The following is a 15,426-nucleotide window of genomic DNA, read 5'->3' as shown; positions in this document are numbered from 1 at the left end:
GTCCTTGCGAGTAGGCAGCTGGCTGCCAGCATCTGTGCCTGTGGCTTTGGAATCCGAGTTTGGCACCCCAGACTGGGTGGCAGATGGGGACTGGCGGTTGCAAACTCGCAACAGCATGGTTCTCACTGGCTGGTGCAGCTCGCTTCTCAGGCTGGGGCTGAGAAACCGCATCTCCTGGAAGCGCTGCCCAAATCAGAGGCCTCTTTGGGTCGGGCGTCCCTTTTTTGGTTTCCTGGTTTGTGCTGGACGGGCCCTTGAGGACACTGCGTGTCCGCTGCGGTGTCCTGGTGCTGTAGTAAAATCCCTAACGTGGGTTCAATTACAGCATGTCTGCCTTTACCAAAGACAGCAAACTCTCCTTTGGAGCAGGGAATTTGAACCCTCGCTTTGAATTGGACCTTTGAAACCATCTTCATGAGTGGAACTGGAATATTAAGATTTAATTTGAAAAAGGAAAGGGGATTTGGATTAGGGAAATGGAAGGTTCTGGGGAATGATTCTGAAAATTGGTGTTGGCATATTAACGAGACCCAGCAACCCGTATTGGCTTTGGACAGAGAATCAGTCAAAAGAGAAGATAGGAAAAATTAATTTGCCTCGTGCTTGGATGGCAGAAATCTACGAGAGGCAATAGAAGTCAGATGGTTGAAGAAGATCTTGCTTGGATTTGAGTTTGCCCGGATCGGATGGCTGCAAAGCCTATTGCGAAACCCAGTCATTTTTGTGATCGTAGTGATTTTTGTTTGTGTTTTGTTTAGATGTCTTAAGAGTATCGTTATCAAGCAATTATCTCAACCTTATGTATTAGTGATACGGGATAGGAAATGAGGCTCACTGAAGTACAGAAAGACTTGGCTAAGTCTCAAAGGGAGGGAATTGTTGTAGTAAAATCGACATAAACCAGGAAAATTAAATGGAAAATGTAACTGAAGCAACAAAGGAAACCTGCTGCTGCTCAAGTCCTCTCTACTGCCCCAACACTAGTTATTTACCTAATCTCAATATAGGGAAATATTTAGTAGACACGATTTCTCTATGATTCAGTTAAGGAACTACCCAGCAGACAGTGTAGCACTGTTGATAAGCAGGGTATTCCTATCAAGAGAGCAACGAACTGTAGGCCTGGTCAGCAAACCCAGAAACCCACTTGGAACTGCCATGATCAGAGGAAAAGCAGGTAAAAGGTGGTTCCGGCCGGGGGGAGATGGTGACCACCGACTCATTGACCACCTCCCCAAACGATACCAGCTATTAAAAACATAAGAGTGGAAAAAGAAGACAGAGTCTGCGCATTCATTTACGTGGGAAGCAAAGAAATCTCGACCAATCATTGGAGGGAATAACAGTGAATATGCATTAATTGTTTGAATATGTAAGAATCAATGTGTTAAAAGTGAAGCTGTTTGGAACTAAGGTGAGCGCTCCCATTTTGGGACAAGCATCCATTTCTGGGCATTAATGGCATAAAATTAGAAATACCTCTGCTCTGTGCGTTACTGGCTTGCCCAGCAGGTAAAGAACCCAGATTTGGGAGGACAGTGGGGTGTCTGTAAGGGGTCCTGGGTGGCGCTTATGGGGTCCTGGGAGGGACTCTTGCAGGCCAGAGGGAGTCTGGGGCAGCCCTTCAAGGATCTGGGGGTCCCCTCTGGTGCTTCTGGGGAGGGTTTTGTGTCTGGAGAGGGCCGAGCTGGTTTCAAGAGGTGCTTCCTCCCTTTCTCCAGCCCACCCAGCTCCCCTGACACCACCCTCCCCCCCAGGTTGGTGGGTGCCAGCAGTGCCAGCCTGTCCCACTGGGTCGGGCACTGAAGGGGGCACAGCCCCAGCCGCGGGATGGGAGGAGGAACCACAGCACCAGGGATAAAACGTTGGTCTCTATTTCTTTAACATTTCCCATGGGGGCACCCCAGGGTTGCGCGGCTGCACCGCAGCTGGGGCCAGGAGGGACTCCAACATCTCCCCCTGTTTCCACAGATTACTAAAAATGATCAATAATACAGCATTGGTCACACGTTAAGGAAAGGGATACAATCAAAAGGCTTCTGTGTGAGCCGACTCGGGCAGGACGCAGGAACGACCACAAGATCACAGAAGACAACAAATGTGATCTCAATACCTCGCGAATTGGGGGGTCTCCACAGCAACGCCCGGGCAGAGGGACACACGCAGGGGATGCAGGTGCCACAGGGTGGGAGAAAGTCCTTGTTAGCAGCAGCGTGAGCTCCAACTCGCTGTTCTCGACTGCTTTTCAAGGGTTCAAGCAGGCGTAGTTGTTACTAGTTTTTACGTAGTTTTTACAGGCCTGTGTCTTTGTAGATACTTGATGTCTTTTGTTCCCTTTTTTATTTAAAAGTAAGAAGTTTACAAGCAAACAACCCCCCCCCCCACACACACACACCTTCTACCTGTTTGTCACAGTAATGGAAAAAATTAATTACAAGTGAACACTTGTCTTGACGCCAGATGCTCTCTAGGCTGTATTCTGGAGATACTGAGCCCCTCTTCTATCATTGAGGCAGTGTGAAGAAACCGCCCCTGCGTATGTTAGCGTGGGATGCTGTCTGAGGGAGAGCTTTTGGCAGCATCCGTGGGATTGAATTAAACAACACCAGTGAGTATTCCCATGACCTGGACCTTGATCATCGGTACTGCTAAACCATTTGGAGGTTTAAAGGTGTTTGGTGAAGGGGCAAAATAATTTTGGCAGAAAATATAGTTTAGTTTTTGAAAGAAAAGTACTGCTTTCAGGATGAGAACACGGTTTGCCTGACTGTTGATAGCTTTAATGTTTTCATGTGTGTGCTGGCAGTATTAAGAGAGTGGAGGAGAAGCACAAAAGGGGAAAATGGCCACAGCTGGGAATGACTGCTATTTCCATTTTTATTGCCGCTATGCACAGGTAGATGCTGTAGATTTTAGAGTGGTTTGTATCCTTGATTTTCTTGACATGTCATGTTGAAAGGGAGGTTTATTGTGGAAAGTTAGAAGTTGGTATGTCACTCTGCCTGGGTTATGGCAGCATCTGTAGATCAAATATCTGATCTTTGGAAGTGGTGAGAAGAGCTAATGATCATCTAAACTATGGGCAATTTCTCCTGGGAACTCTGCTCACATACCCAAAGAACACAAAAGTTAAAAACCGCACATGAGGATAACTCATCACTTTCTTATTGAACCAACATTATATTGATTCTGAATAAATAGTCCATGTTTGTAATTTCTGCTTATAGCAACTACCTGAATTTCTGCAAAATCCGTTATTTAACACAAAGTCCTTCAAAACAGGTTTGTTCTTCAAAGAAACATTTATATTGCACCTGGTGAAAATCCGGGGGTGGGTGTAGGGCTCTCTGTCATTGCATCCATTTCAGCACTGGGGATTTAGGTGTTGATACCTGGGTGATGGCCTTTGGCTCCAGACCCCATCATGTCTCAGGGGATGGCCCAGTCGTACTGACTAGAGACCAAAAGCGGCGTGGTTTTGAGATGCTGCTCCTAGAGCCAGCTGTTAATGTCTGGAACTGGGTGAAACTGACCTTCAAATATTCAAATATTTTCAAATGTGACTTTGTTTTCCTCTAAAAAATTACACAGAAACCCATTAAGAAATAACCGGCAACTTGGCACTTACAGATGTCAGCTGGGATGTTGTTCATACCCAGGATACAAACCCACGTGTCTATTTGTCACCATAATACTGTTATACCTGGACTACTGAATCACCTCCCCCGTTAATTAAAACCAAGAATTTTTAATCTGCTATCCCAGCAAGTTGAAGGCAAAGAAAGGAATTGTATTGGCATTTGAATAGGGTTACGTATGATTTTTTTTAGCTGTCATTTTAGGGATCTTCCTAAGTGTCAGTGACATGAAAGATGAACTCGCAAACAGCAATTTAGGTTGCCAAGGTCCACAGAGTAAAAGTGTTGCTTTACTTGGGTATTTGCTAGAGCAAATCCTTCTAGTAGTAAAAGTGGTGAGTAGGCAGGTGATGATGTAAGAGAAATGAAAGGTAGTGCATGTGGTGGTGGGAGGAGGTTGGTAGGGCCACGAGCAGCAATATCTGTTGACAGAGCACAACATGTGAGATGGATGAGACCCCCCTCAGACAGATAACATCAGATTACAATGCTGTGTGTGCAGGTGTACTTCCAGTTCATCGTTTCGAATAAATTTTTCAGGCTTGAACACTGGATGCAGGCTATTGAAGTACAGTACTAGTGTACAAGGCAGTATAATATCTGAAAATCAGAGTATTTATGGAAAAAAAAATTATAAGTTGGGATTTTTCCCTCAGTCCATTCTAAGAAGAGCTCTTGTCTACCAGGAGTCCTAGTAGACAGCCGGAACCTGGAACGGGGTAAGACTCCAGGGCAGGGAACCAAGACAGATGTCAGAAATTGGGGGAAGCCAAAGTGAGAGCAAGTCATCGAACCATAGAATAATATAATAGTTTAGGTTGGAAAGGACCTTAAAGATAATCCTGTTCCAAGTCCTCTGCCATGGGCAGGGACACCTCCCACTAGACCAGGTTGCTCAAAGCTCCATGCACCCTGGCCTTGAACACCTCCAGGGATGAGGCATCCACAACTTCTCTGGGCAACCTGGGCCAGTGCTCAGCAACCTCAGAGTGAAAAATTTCTTCCTCATGTCTAATCTAAATCTCCCCTCTTCCAGTTTGAAGCCATTACCCCTCATCCTATCACTACATGCCCTTGTAAAAAGTCCCTCTCCAGCCTTCTTGTAGGCCCCCTTCAGATGCTGGAAAGCTGCTATAACCTCTCCCCCGAGCCTTCTCTTCTCCAGGCTGAACACCCCCAACTCTCTCAGCCTGTCCTCCCAGCAGAGGTGCTCTGATCATCTTCGTGGCCCTCCTCTGGACCCGCTCCAACAGGTCCATGTCCTTCTTATGTGGAGGCATCCAGAGCTGGACACAATAGTCCAGGTGGGGTCTCAGAAGAATGGAGTAGAGGGGCAGAATCCCCTCCCTCGCCCTGCTGGCCACGCTTCTTTTGATGCAGCCCAGGATATGGTTGGCCTTCTGGGCTGTGAGCACACGTTGCCGGCTCATGTTGAGCTTCTCGTCGGTCAGCAACCCCAAGTCCTTCTCCTCAGGGCTGCTCTCCATCCATTCTCTGCCCAGCCTGCATTTGTGCTTGGGATTGCCCCGACCCAGGTGCAGGACCCTGCACTTGGCCTTGTTGAACTGCATGAGGTTGGCGTGGGCCCACCTCTCCAGTCTGTCCAGGTCCCTCTGGATGGCATCCCTTCCTTCCAGCGTGTCAACCACTCCAGGCAGCTTGGTGTCAATGAGAAACTTGCTGAAGGCGCACTCAATCCCACTATCCATGTCACCGACAAAGATCGGTTCCCTTTAATCCTGACTCATAAATTCTCTGTCGGCTCCTCATCTATCCCTAGGTGGAGCTCCATGCACTCACTCCAGGTGGTCATGGACATAGAGGGCAACACCCCCTGCTTGTTTCCCCTGCCTGTCCTTCCTAAAGGGCCCGTATCCCTCTATTCCAACACTCCAGTCATAGGCGCCATCCCACCACGTCTCTGTGATGCCAATGAGATCATGGACCTGGAGGTGTGCACACGTCTCTAACTCCTCTTGTTTACTCCCCACACCTTGTGCGTTTGCATAGAGGCACTTAAGCTGGGTCCCCGTTGAAGGTGACTTAGTGGCTGGAGTGGCTGCAGTTCCTTTGTGCTGTTCTCCAGGTGGCCTTCCTTTGAGGTGTTTACCTGTGTTTCCCCATTGGCTCCTCTTGCCTCAGGAGCCCTTGGATCCTCTTCATAAGACTATGAGTGTGCTGCAGTATACCCAGCACATCTTGGAGCAAGAGGCTGAGGGCCCTCGCTCGCGCCCCATCCCTCATACCTTGGAGTGTCGTCCCTTGGCTTGTCACAGCCATCCTGATAACACCCTGCGAGTGTCCCTGCACTGGCCCAGCCTTTCCTGCCTCAGAAAAGCTCCAGAAAGGCCCGGTTTGCGGCCAAAAAGGGGTTCCGCTGCGGCCCTGCCTGTACCAGCACTGCTCATTTCAGCGAGTCGGCATGGCGTGTCATAGATGGATGAAGAAGTGGACTAAACCAGAGTTGTTCCTGGGCCTTATCTCCAGAGCTGTGGACAGGTGTCACCAGAGAACTCCAGAGAGACCTCTAGTCAGAAGCAAACACCTTGAGTTCCTGAAATTCCCCCAGGAAAGGGTAGCCTGTCATATCTGGGCATGTTGAGCCTAACTAACCCCACGGCAAGGGGTTGTGTGCTCTTTCTGTGAGTGCCCATACTGCTTCCAGTGCAGTTTCCACTTCCCCCGTGTCGGCGCCAGGCAGCTGGTGCTGCCGTGCCCACCACATAGGCATGACATTGGGTCTGGTGTGAGTCAGAGACTGTGCCTAAGAGGCACTGCGGACAAGGGCATCCTGTAGAAGAGCAACGTCCAACAATCAGAAAGAGAAAATGGACGCAGGCCTTTTCCTTTTTACTGCAATATGGATGAATTCAAAGTTCGTGTGCTGCACAATAACATTGCAAATACGAAAAGTGCATTGATTCTTTTTAATACGTAGAAATCTTGTTAAACGAATTCAAGTTTGATTTGGCTTACACTACCCAGGGCTAATAATATCCTATTCTGGACACTGACAAAGGCTCTATCAAGGTAAAGTGTTGTATCTTACTTTCTCTGGCATGAAATACAACAAATCAGATCTGCAGGAGTGTTATTAAAATGGGTTTGCTAGAATACACATGCTGCTCCTAGGCAAGCAAGAGATGCGGAAGAATAACAGCAAGTGGAATAACAGAAAATGCCCACGCTTCATCTTATTTCTTTGATATTTTTAATATAATGCACACAATCCTGATTGTATATAGAGCTGCAAATTGGTCAGCTTGAACAGTACAAATAGACTTACCATTTTTCATCATTTTTATTTTCAGTCCGTTGCATTTCCTGGCTCTCAGAAAATGCTATCCCTGTACTGGAATGGTTTTGCTGCAAATATTATGGGTAGATATAAATTCCTAAGGAAAAGAATATCTTTTCTGATTTTCTTCTAATTAAGTGCAAATTATTTTTGTGAACTTGATATTCTTTCTCAAAATCTACATTTTGTACTTAGTAAAGAGAATTGTGATTCAGAAAATTGATAGCAAAAGAACGTCTACAAGCCAAAAAAAGGTAATCTTAGCATTGCTAAAACCTCCAAAACTGATGCCTTGAGGAGCGATACAGGCCTGCCTATTATTCAGCATGTTTAAACGAGTTTCACAGGTGGGGTCCTGAACTCACTCACTTCAGCCCAGGTATTACTGATCGTGTGTTTCCCTAAGCTGTAAGTATCTTAAAAGGTATCGGAAGAAAGAAGGTTTCTGCCTCAAATTAATCTATCCACCAGCTGGAAGAGACAGCCAGCCTTTTTAAAATAGCGTAGAATGGTCAAAATGTTCCTCTTTTCAAAAGGCCTTATTCAGCACTGCCTAATCTGTCCATTCAAAGGAGTGAGTGCCCGTGATTCTTCCTACTCTCTGTAGTTGGAAGATGCTCTCGGAAGAGAGCGTCTTTCCTACTTTCTTGTAGTTGGAAGACGTCAACCTCCGCAGAAGATTTTTCCTAAAAGGCACAATCTGTCTATTTAATGATTCCTTCAATATAATGATTTAAAAACTGTACCTGCTGGTCTGAACCTGGACTTGATATTCTAGTTCCCTCCTAATAAAATAAATATAACGTTCTTGTCTGCAGATGCCCCATTGCCACAGGGTGTACAAGAAGGGATTCTGCCTCATCATCAAGAATCACTCAGAAATCAAAAGAATATTTTACTACCCATTCACCCTCCACTGATTATAAACCTCAACGACGAGGAGGATGAAGAGGATGACGAAGAGGAAGAGAACTGTAAAGAGTTTTTTTCTCTCTTTTACAAGGAAGCAGAATGGGTTTTTTGGACTCTTGCAGTGTATACATCACAACTGATGTATTATAATAACAATTACATTGTTAGAAAAGAGTTGTTAACAGGTTTTGGAAATAGCTTCCAGCTAATCCTCAAAATATTGGAACTGGTAGTCCCCAGATGTGAGTGAGGCAATGTTTTCTAACCCCTGTGAAATGCCTAGCTGTATATTTCAATGGTGGTACAATTCACTTCTTTTTCATTCAATGAAGTTTAAAATGTGATCCACTATTCAGATGATGTGATCCACCATTCAAAAATTCTCAAAATTTGGGGATGAAATCACAAATTCAGGAGGTACTTCTTTCCCGGGAAACAAACTTTGGAACAGGGGCTGTAGACACTCATCACTGAAGGTGAAGTCACAGGTTTGTTTACAAAAGATAGCCGAGTGACTTCAACTTAAATAATTTGTTTGACTGATTTCCTAAACTCTGAAGGCAGTCTCATTTTATTGCAGAAAGTTACTCTTGAGTCTAGCGAAGAGAAACCAGACAAAACTCTTCACTAGATTAACTGCAGTGTCTATATATATATATTTACATTATTATTTATTCCCTTTTTGTGAACTGTAGTTAAACCGTTGACTGTATCTCACTCAGAGATGAGAGATTCAGAGTGATGGAATGAATTGCACATTCCCAGAGCGTGAGAGAACAACCTACTCTCCTGCGTGCACCCTGCAAATGACGGTGTTAGTTCTCAGGCAGCCCCGAGCTGCTTTTGCTTTTCCCGCTGTCCTTCGGGTGAGCGGGCAGGGCTGCCTGTTAGGGCCTCCAAACTCAGTTTCAGTCTGAGTTGGCCACGTTAACTTCAACAACAGAAAGAGCAGGGCTTTGCTCGTCTTAGTAGCCTGAACTGAGACAGATAAGGAGCGCTCATTTCACCAGCTCTGCTGGCAGGCGTTACAGGACAGTAACTTTGGGCAGAGGTTTTGTGACAAGCGCTCCCTGGGGACATGTTTAGTCACAAGATTTCCTTTTGGGTGTAAATGAAGGACTGTTTTGCAAATAAGGACTGAAGATTTTTTTTCACTCATTTTAAATCAACAAACATTAACTTCTTAATAGGTGTTGTAACTGCAATTCCATTGCACTTGGCAATACCTAATATTACGGAATCATTTTTCTGCCCAGAAGCAGAGGTTGCAGTCAGAAAAGAAACACCCATGACAGAAATTCATTATGGTATTTGATTCTTAAGAATTATTGGAGGCCTTTGTATAGATAACTAGTAATCTTTTAAAAATCTGTCCTATAGATGTTTCTAATTGGGTGCCTAAGACTGCTGCAGATATTGAAGAGGAAAGAGCAATAAAGGAAATGTGCTATAAATCTGGTAAGTATGGAATTAGTCACTCCTTCCTAAACAGCAGTGCTGCCAATATAGTAAACTTTGCATTTTTTTTTCCCTCTTGGGATATATTTAGCTGAGTATTACAAGATTCCAACAACAAAACAAAATCAACAAAAACCACCAATCAACAAAACCTGTGTCTTCACCTCAGGAAAATGAGCTATTACCCTTGGAAGCGACCGGGCGAGACTTGCAGAAAGGCAAGTACTTTCCATCTTCTCAGACAATGTTTACCAGTTTTTAAATTACTGTTAGAGGAAGAAACTATGACATCATTTGCCCATCCTCCCCGCTTTTTGAATTTAGTGATGATGAAAGATAGCATACTACAAAGAGGATAGAAATACTTTTAATTTTCCCCCATATATATAGGGGATCAGGCCTAGTACCAGGGGATCAGGCCTAGTTACCAGGGGGCGAGGCCTAGTCAGCATGGGTTTATGGAAGGCAGGTCCTGCCAAACGAACCTCATCTCCTTCTATGACAAGATAACCAGAATCTTGGACGAGGGAAAGGCTGTTGATATTGTATACCTGGACTTTCGAAAAGCATTCGATACTGTCCCCCATACAATTCTCATGGAAAAACTGGCTTCGCAGGGCCTGGATGAGCATACGATCCGCTGGATCAAGCACTGGCTGACTGGAAGGTCCCAAAGAGTGGTGCTCAATGGATTTAAATCCAGCTGGCGGCCGGTCACAAGTGGTGTGCCTCAGGGCTCAGTGTTGGGACCATTTCTGTTTAACGTCTTTATTGATGATCTCGATAAGGACATAGGGTGTATCATCAGCAAGTTTGCAGATGACACCACGTTAAGCAGGAGTGTTGATTCCCAGGAGGATAGGGAAGCTCTACAGAGAGACTTAGATTGGATCATTGGGCCAACATCAATGGTATGAGTTTCAACAAGGGCAAGTGCCAGGTCCTGCACTTGGGCCACAATAACCCCGTGCAGCGCTACAGGCTTGGGGAGGTGTGGCTGGAAAGCTGCCGGGCAGAAAGAGACCTGGGTGTTCTAATTGACAAGCGGCTGAATATGAGCCGGCAGTGTGCCCAGGTGGCCAGGAAAGCCACCGGCATCCTGGCTGGTCTTAGAAATAGCGTGGCCAGCAGAAGTAGGGAGGTGATTGTGCCCCTGTACTCAGCACTGGTGAGGCCACACCTCGAGTATTGTGTCCAGTTTTGGGCACCTCAATACAAGAGAGATATCGAGGTGCTGGAGGGAGTGCAGAGGAGGGCAACGAAGCTGGTGAAGGGCCTAGCAAACAAATCATACGAAGAGCGGTTGAAGAAGCTGGGACTGTTTAGTTTGAGGCGGAGGAGGCTGAGGGGAGACCTCATCACTCTCTACAACTATTTGAAAGGGCACTGTAGAGAGGTTGGTGCTGGTCTCTTCTCACAGGTAATTAATGACAGAACAAGAGGGAATGGCTTCAAGCTCCAACAGGGTAGAGTTAGACTGAACATTAGGAAAGAATTTTTCACAGCAAGAGTGGTCGGGCATTGGAATAGACTGCCCAGGGAGGCAGTTGAGTCACCATCCCTGGATGTGTTTAAGAGACGTTTAGATGTGGTGTTGGGGGATATGGTGTAGGGGAGAACTTTGTAGAGTAGGGTAGATGGTTGGACTCGATGATCCCAAGGGTTTCTTCCAACCTAGACAATTCTATGATTCTATGATTCAATGATTCTACATATATTGTCACACACGTGGTGACTCCCTGTAACAACTGAGTGTAGATAGAAAAGGTGGAAATGGGCTGTTAACCCTTCGTGTACTTTCCTGAGATATACAACATACGTCTTTCATAGAGCTTTTCTTCATGATCAAGATTTGTGTGGTCTAAGTTTGGCCACCCTAAGGTTAGGAATGTAGTTTAAATTTCTCGTGTAGGCTCTCTGTTGGAAATGGAGAGATATAGGCACTCTTTTGGGGCTATTTATTGAATCATAAGACAGTGCCAAAGACAGGTGAGAGGACTCACTTTCCCAGAGGTGCTCCGTGCTCTCTGCTGGCTGTCTTGAGTGTCTACAGGATTAGATGCAGTGATACACCAAACTTTTATATTACTAAATGTAGATTAAATAAATACCCCCTTGAAGTGTCTTGTAAAAGGTAGTAACAAGAGAGTTCCGTTTTGTTTTGAATGTTGGGCTTTATCCAACATAATTAAGGTCAGAGGAAGACAAGCTAATAAATATTTACCTCCCTTAATATGTTTCTCCTTATTCTTGGCCAAGTGGCATGACTGAAGAAAATATAATTAGTTTATTCAATGAATCAGTAACAATATAATTCCACTATAGGAGGGAGAGTTATGTTCTTAACATGACAAGACACCAGAGTAATCAGTAGATTAGGCATGAAGAATTGCCACTGACCTGCCACGTGTAATAAAAGATTATTATTGTTTGTTTTGTGTAAATGTGCGGGATAAAATCTTGATAATACTGTGTCGTTGTTGGGACGGACACGACACTGGACATCAAGTTGCAGCAATCCAATTTCTTTACTTAACAAGCAGTGCTTTTTTATATTCTTTTACCCAGGTGCTTATCTATGCATATATTCAGCATTCTACTTTTGCCCGATACGCTCTCACATCACACACTGTTCATGCTCTGGTCAAAGCCAGGATGTTTGCCAACCTTTATCTTTTTACTTAGCTCTTCTCAGGACTCCCCAGTCTCTTCAAGGGTACACGGATATCTGCTCAAGGTCAACGTTAAACTCGCATTCTGATCCCTCGGACCAGCCAAGGTTTCCCACAGGATAGAATACCCTGTTGGTCAGTTTTGGGTCACCTGTCCTGTCTGCTCCTCCCTCCAGGTGGGACCCCACTATGCTTTTCCACTTCCGACCCTCCGACGGGGCAAATAACAAAGTTGGTTGGCCTTGTCTGTTATGGCAATAAGTATAAGCAGGAGCCTCTCTGCATCCCATGCCTGGGCATCAGCTATAAACAATTGGTCTGATCTCTCTGAGAGAGTGAACACTGTCTGCGCAATATGCAGTTATTTTAGTAGTTAGAAGAGGCCCCGCTAAGAAGCGAAGTTACTGAACGAAATTGGTTCTGTTTTATCTCAAACCAGGACAGTCTCCATCCACAACCTTGGGGGATTCCTCATATACAGGGGTGAAGAGGTGGAGGGTCAGATGTACACATGCGGCACGGGCTGCGTTAACCCCCGCGCCTCCCACTGCAGGAATGACCGCAGGCAGACGCACTGTGAACCAAACATCAAACCTTTAATGAATTAAGAAAGAGAGAGAGATGTGGGAGAGTGGGGCTGGGGCTGGAGTGGGTGGGTGCGGGTCGCATGTGGTGGGGATGCGTGCTCCACGCCTTCTCTATCAGCCCATGAAGAGAGGCTGGGGGAGCGTGGGGCACTTTGCCCCCCAGCATCCACCAGGTTTCTGCGTCGCTTGGTGGCCATGGTGTTGCCATCAGATGCCCTCCGCTTGTTGCTGCCCATGTGCTGCCTGCTGCTGACCACTGCGGCACCGTCCCGCTCCGGCGTTCCCTCCCACAGGGGTTTGGAGTGTTTTTCCACCTAGCACACCACCATCTTCCTCTTCTTGGGTGGGATGTTGGCCCACGGGGAGGTCTCTTGCGTCCTGGGGGTGCCGTGTGGCGCGGGGCGCTTGGCCTGCTTGCCACCCGCCTCTCCCGATCTAGGCACAGCCTGGCAGGAGACAACGGCTGGTGGCAGCAGCGAGCGGGTCAAAACCTCCTGGGACTGCCTCCTCAGCAGCTCCTCCAACAGTTGGGCCATGCGGGGTGGCCGATGCTGGGGGACAGCCGGGGGTCTGGCCAGGGTTCTTGGCAGCGGGTGACAGAGGGTTCTCAGCAGGGAACTCTCTGGAGGACTCTTCAGGGGATCCTTCCAGGGACTCTTCACAGGACTGTCCTTTAAAGTCTTCTCTGAACTCTCCAAGGAGGGACAGCTTTGCTGGTTTTGCTGCCTCGGCTCGGTGGTGGCCGTTGGAGGGCCCCGTAGGCAGGCTCCTTGAGCAGGCTGACCTCAGAACTCGTTGCCGATAATACGGCTATTACAGACGTTATGAAGGCCGAGGCTTCGCGAGGATGGGAGGACTCGGCCTTCACCGCCTTCAGCACTGTGCGTTCGGTGAGGATTTTCTCCCCTATTCCTTCTCCTTCTCTTCCTCCTCCTCCTTCTCTTCCTCCTTCTCTTCCTCTTTCTCCTCCTTCTTTTCCTCCCTCTCTTCCTCCTTCTCCTCCTCTTCCTCCTCTATAGGACTGAGGGTTGGCTGCCATCTCTTGGCTCTGCGTCCATGTTGTCTTTTGGGCATTGCTTTGCCCTTGGGTTGGCTGGTCATGGGTTGGTTTGTGTCGGAGGAGACCCTTGGGACCACCAACCGCCGCCTGGAAGGACACAAAGGGAGAGGTCTACCTGAGGACACAATGGGTTTGGGGCTGCTTTCTGCCCCTCCCCATGAGCCACGTGCCTCCTCATGTAGCCTGCAGCAGGTTGGCTGAGGAAACCCCCTGTGCCGGGACCCTCATCTGACACACAGCTGTCCCATTGTCCCTAGACCACGCTGGGGCTCTCCTGAAGAGCTGGAGAAGATCCAGCCCTGTGAAATGGGGGTGTTCCCGGCAGCCACATCCCACCCCTCCAGGTGCTGCCTTCACCACTCTTGGGTGGTGATGACCAAGGAGCGTTCAGGGCTGGGGAACGGGCTCTTGCTGGGTCAGAAAATCATGGAATGGTTTGGGTTGGAAGGGACATTTAGAGGTTCATCTAGTCCAACGCCCCCCGCTGTCATCGGCAGGGCCACCTTCCAGTAGACCAGGTTGGTTCCAGCCCCATCCAACCTGACCTTGAACACCTCCAGTCAGGCTGATGGAATGGTTTGGGTGGGAAGGGACCTTTGAAGGTCCATCTAGTCCAACACCCCTGCCATGAGCAGGGAGGTCTTCAACCACATCAGGTTGCTCAAAGCCCCATCCAACCTGGCCTGGAATGTCTCCAGGGATGGAGCGTCTCCCACCTCTCCGGGTAAAATGGCCCCGTGTGGCCGCCCACCCTGAGCCTTCAGCCTCACCTGGCCAGAGACCTTGTCCTCTTCTTCTTCTGCAGCTCCGAGATTTCCCCAAACTGTGGTGTTTTGCTTTGAGTCGGGCTCGGAGCAGCAGGAAAGGGAAAACCGGGAAACCCCACTGGAACCAGAAAGAAGACACCTCCTCAGAAGAGCGTCGCTGTGACGCTGCCAGACCACCCAGGGACACGCAGGGGGTGCTCAGGCCCCTTCCCAAAATGTCTGAGGGTTGGACATTCTGCTCCTCTAGCAGCCCCATCGTGTCCTCCCCAACACCAGCACCATTTCCAATGTGGTTTTCCGACTTCATCATCATCATGATGGTCAGGAAGGAGGAGCCGGGTGGTGCCGGGGAGGGGACAGGTGTCATTTCTGAGGGGAAGAGGGGGAGGAGAAGGCCTTGGCCCACCATCCTCCCACTGTACCCTTGGGCACATCCCACCCCGGGGCTCTCTTTTGGTGACACCAACAAATCGTTAGGACAAAAGGCCCTCAGGAGTTGGCCTGAAGCTTTGGGACAAGTCGGAGCCTTTTGGCGCTCAGCGTCGGCCATTTCCCCACAACATGGCAGAAGTTGGCTGCCCGTCCCATGGAGAAGAGCTGGGAGCTGCTTTACCTTTCCCACCTTGCTGGAGAGGTGGCAAACTGTCTTTTCTCGTCTGCACATCCTCACCAGGGACTTGTCTCGAGGTCTTGAGGAGAGCCCTGGGTGGGTGTTTGGGCACACACTCCATCACAAACCTGGAAAGAAGGAGAAGACACCCATATGACCCATGGCACCACCAGCACTTGCCACTTGCTGCGGCCACTTGCCCGCAGGCAGAGTTTGGCATTGCCATGAAGGCCATTGTCTTCCCAAGTCTACCACATCCCATCCCCAAGGACGGGCCTGGGAAATGGAGTCGCCCAGCAAAGAAGTCCAGGCCACCACGGGAAGAAATGTCATCCAAATTCCTCTGTCTTTCCCCTCAGAGCTGCCTTATGGGAGTGACTGCGGCCTGGGGACATCATCAAGAGTCGCCGCCTGGTGTCCCCAG

The sequence above is a fragment of the Vanellus vanellus genome (genome assembly GCF_965231255.1).
Source record: "Vanellus vanellus genome assembly, contig: HAP1_SCAFFOLD_44, whole genome shotgun sequence".
In the NCBI taxonomy this organism is placed as follows: domain Eukaryota; kingdom Metazoa; phylum Chordata; class Aves; order Charadriiformes; family Charadriidae; genus Vanellus; species Vanellus vanellus.
This window is presented reverse-complemented; position numbering follows the sequence as displayed.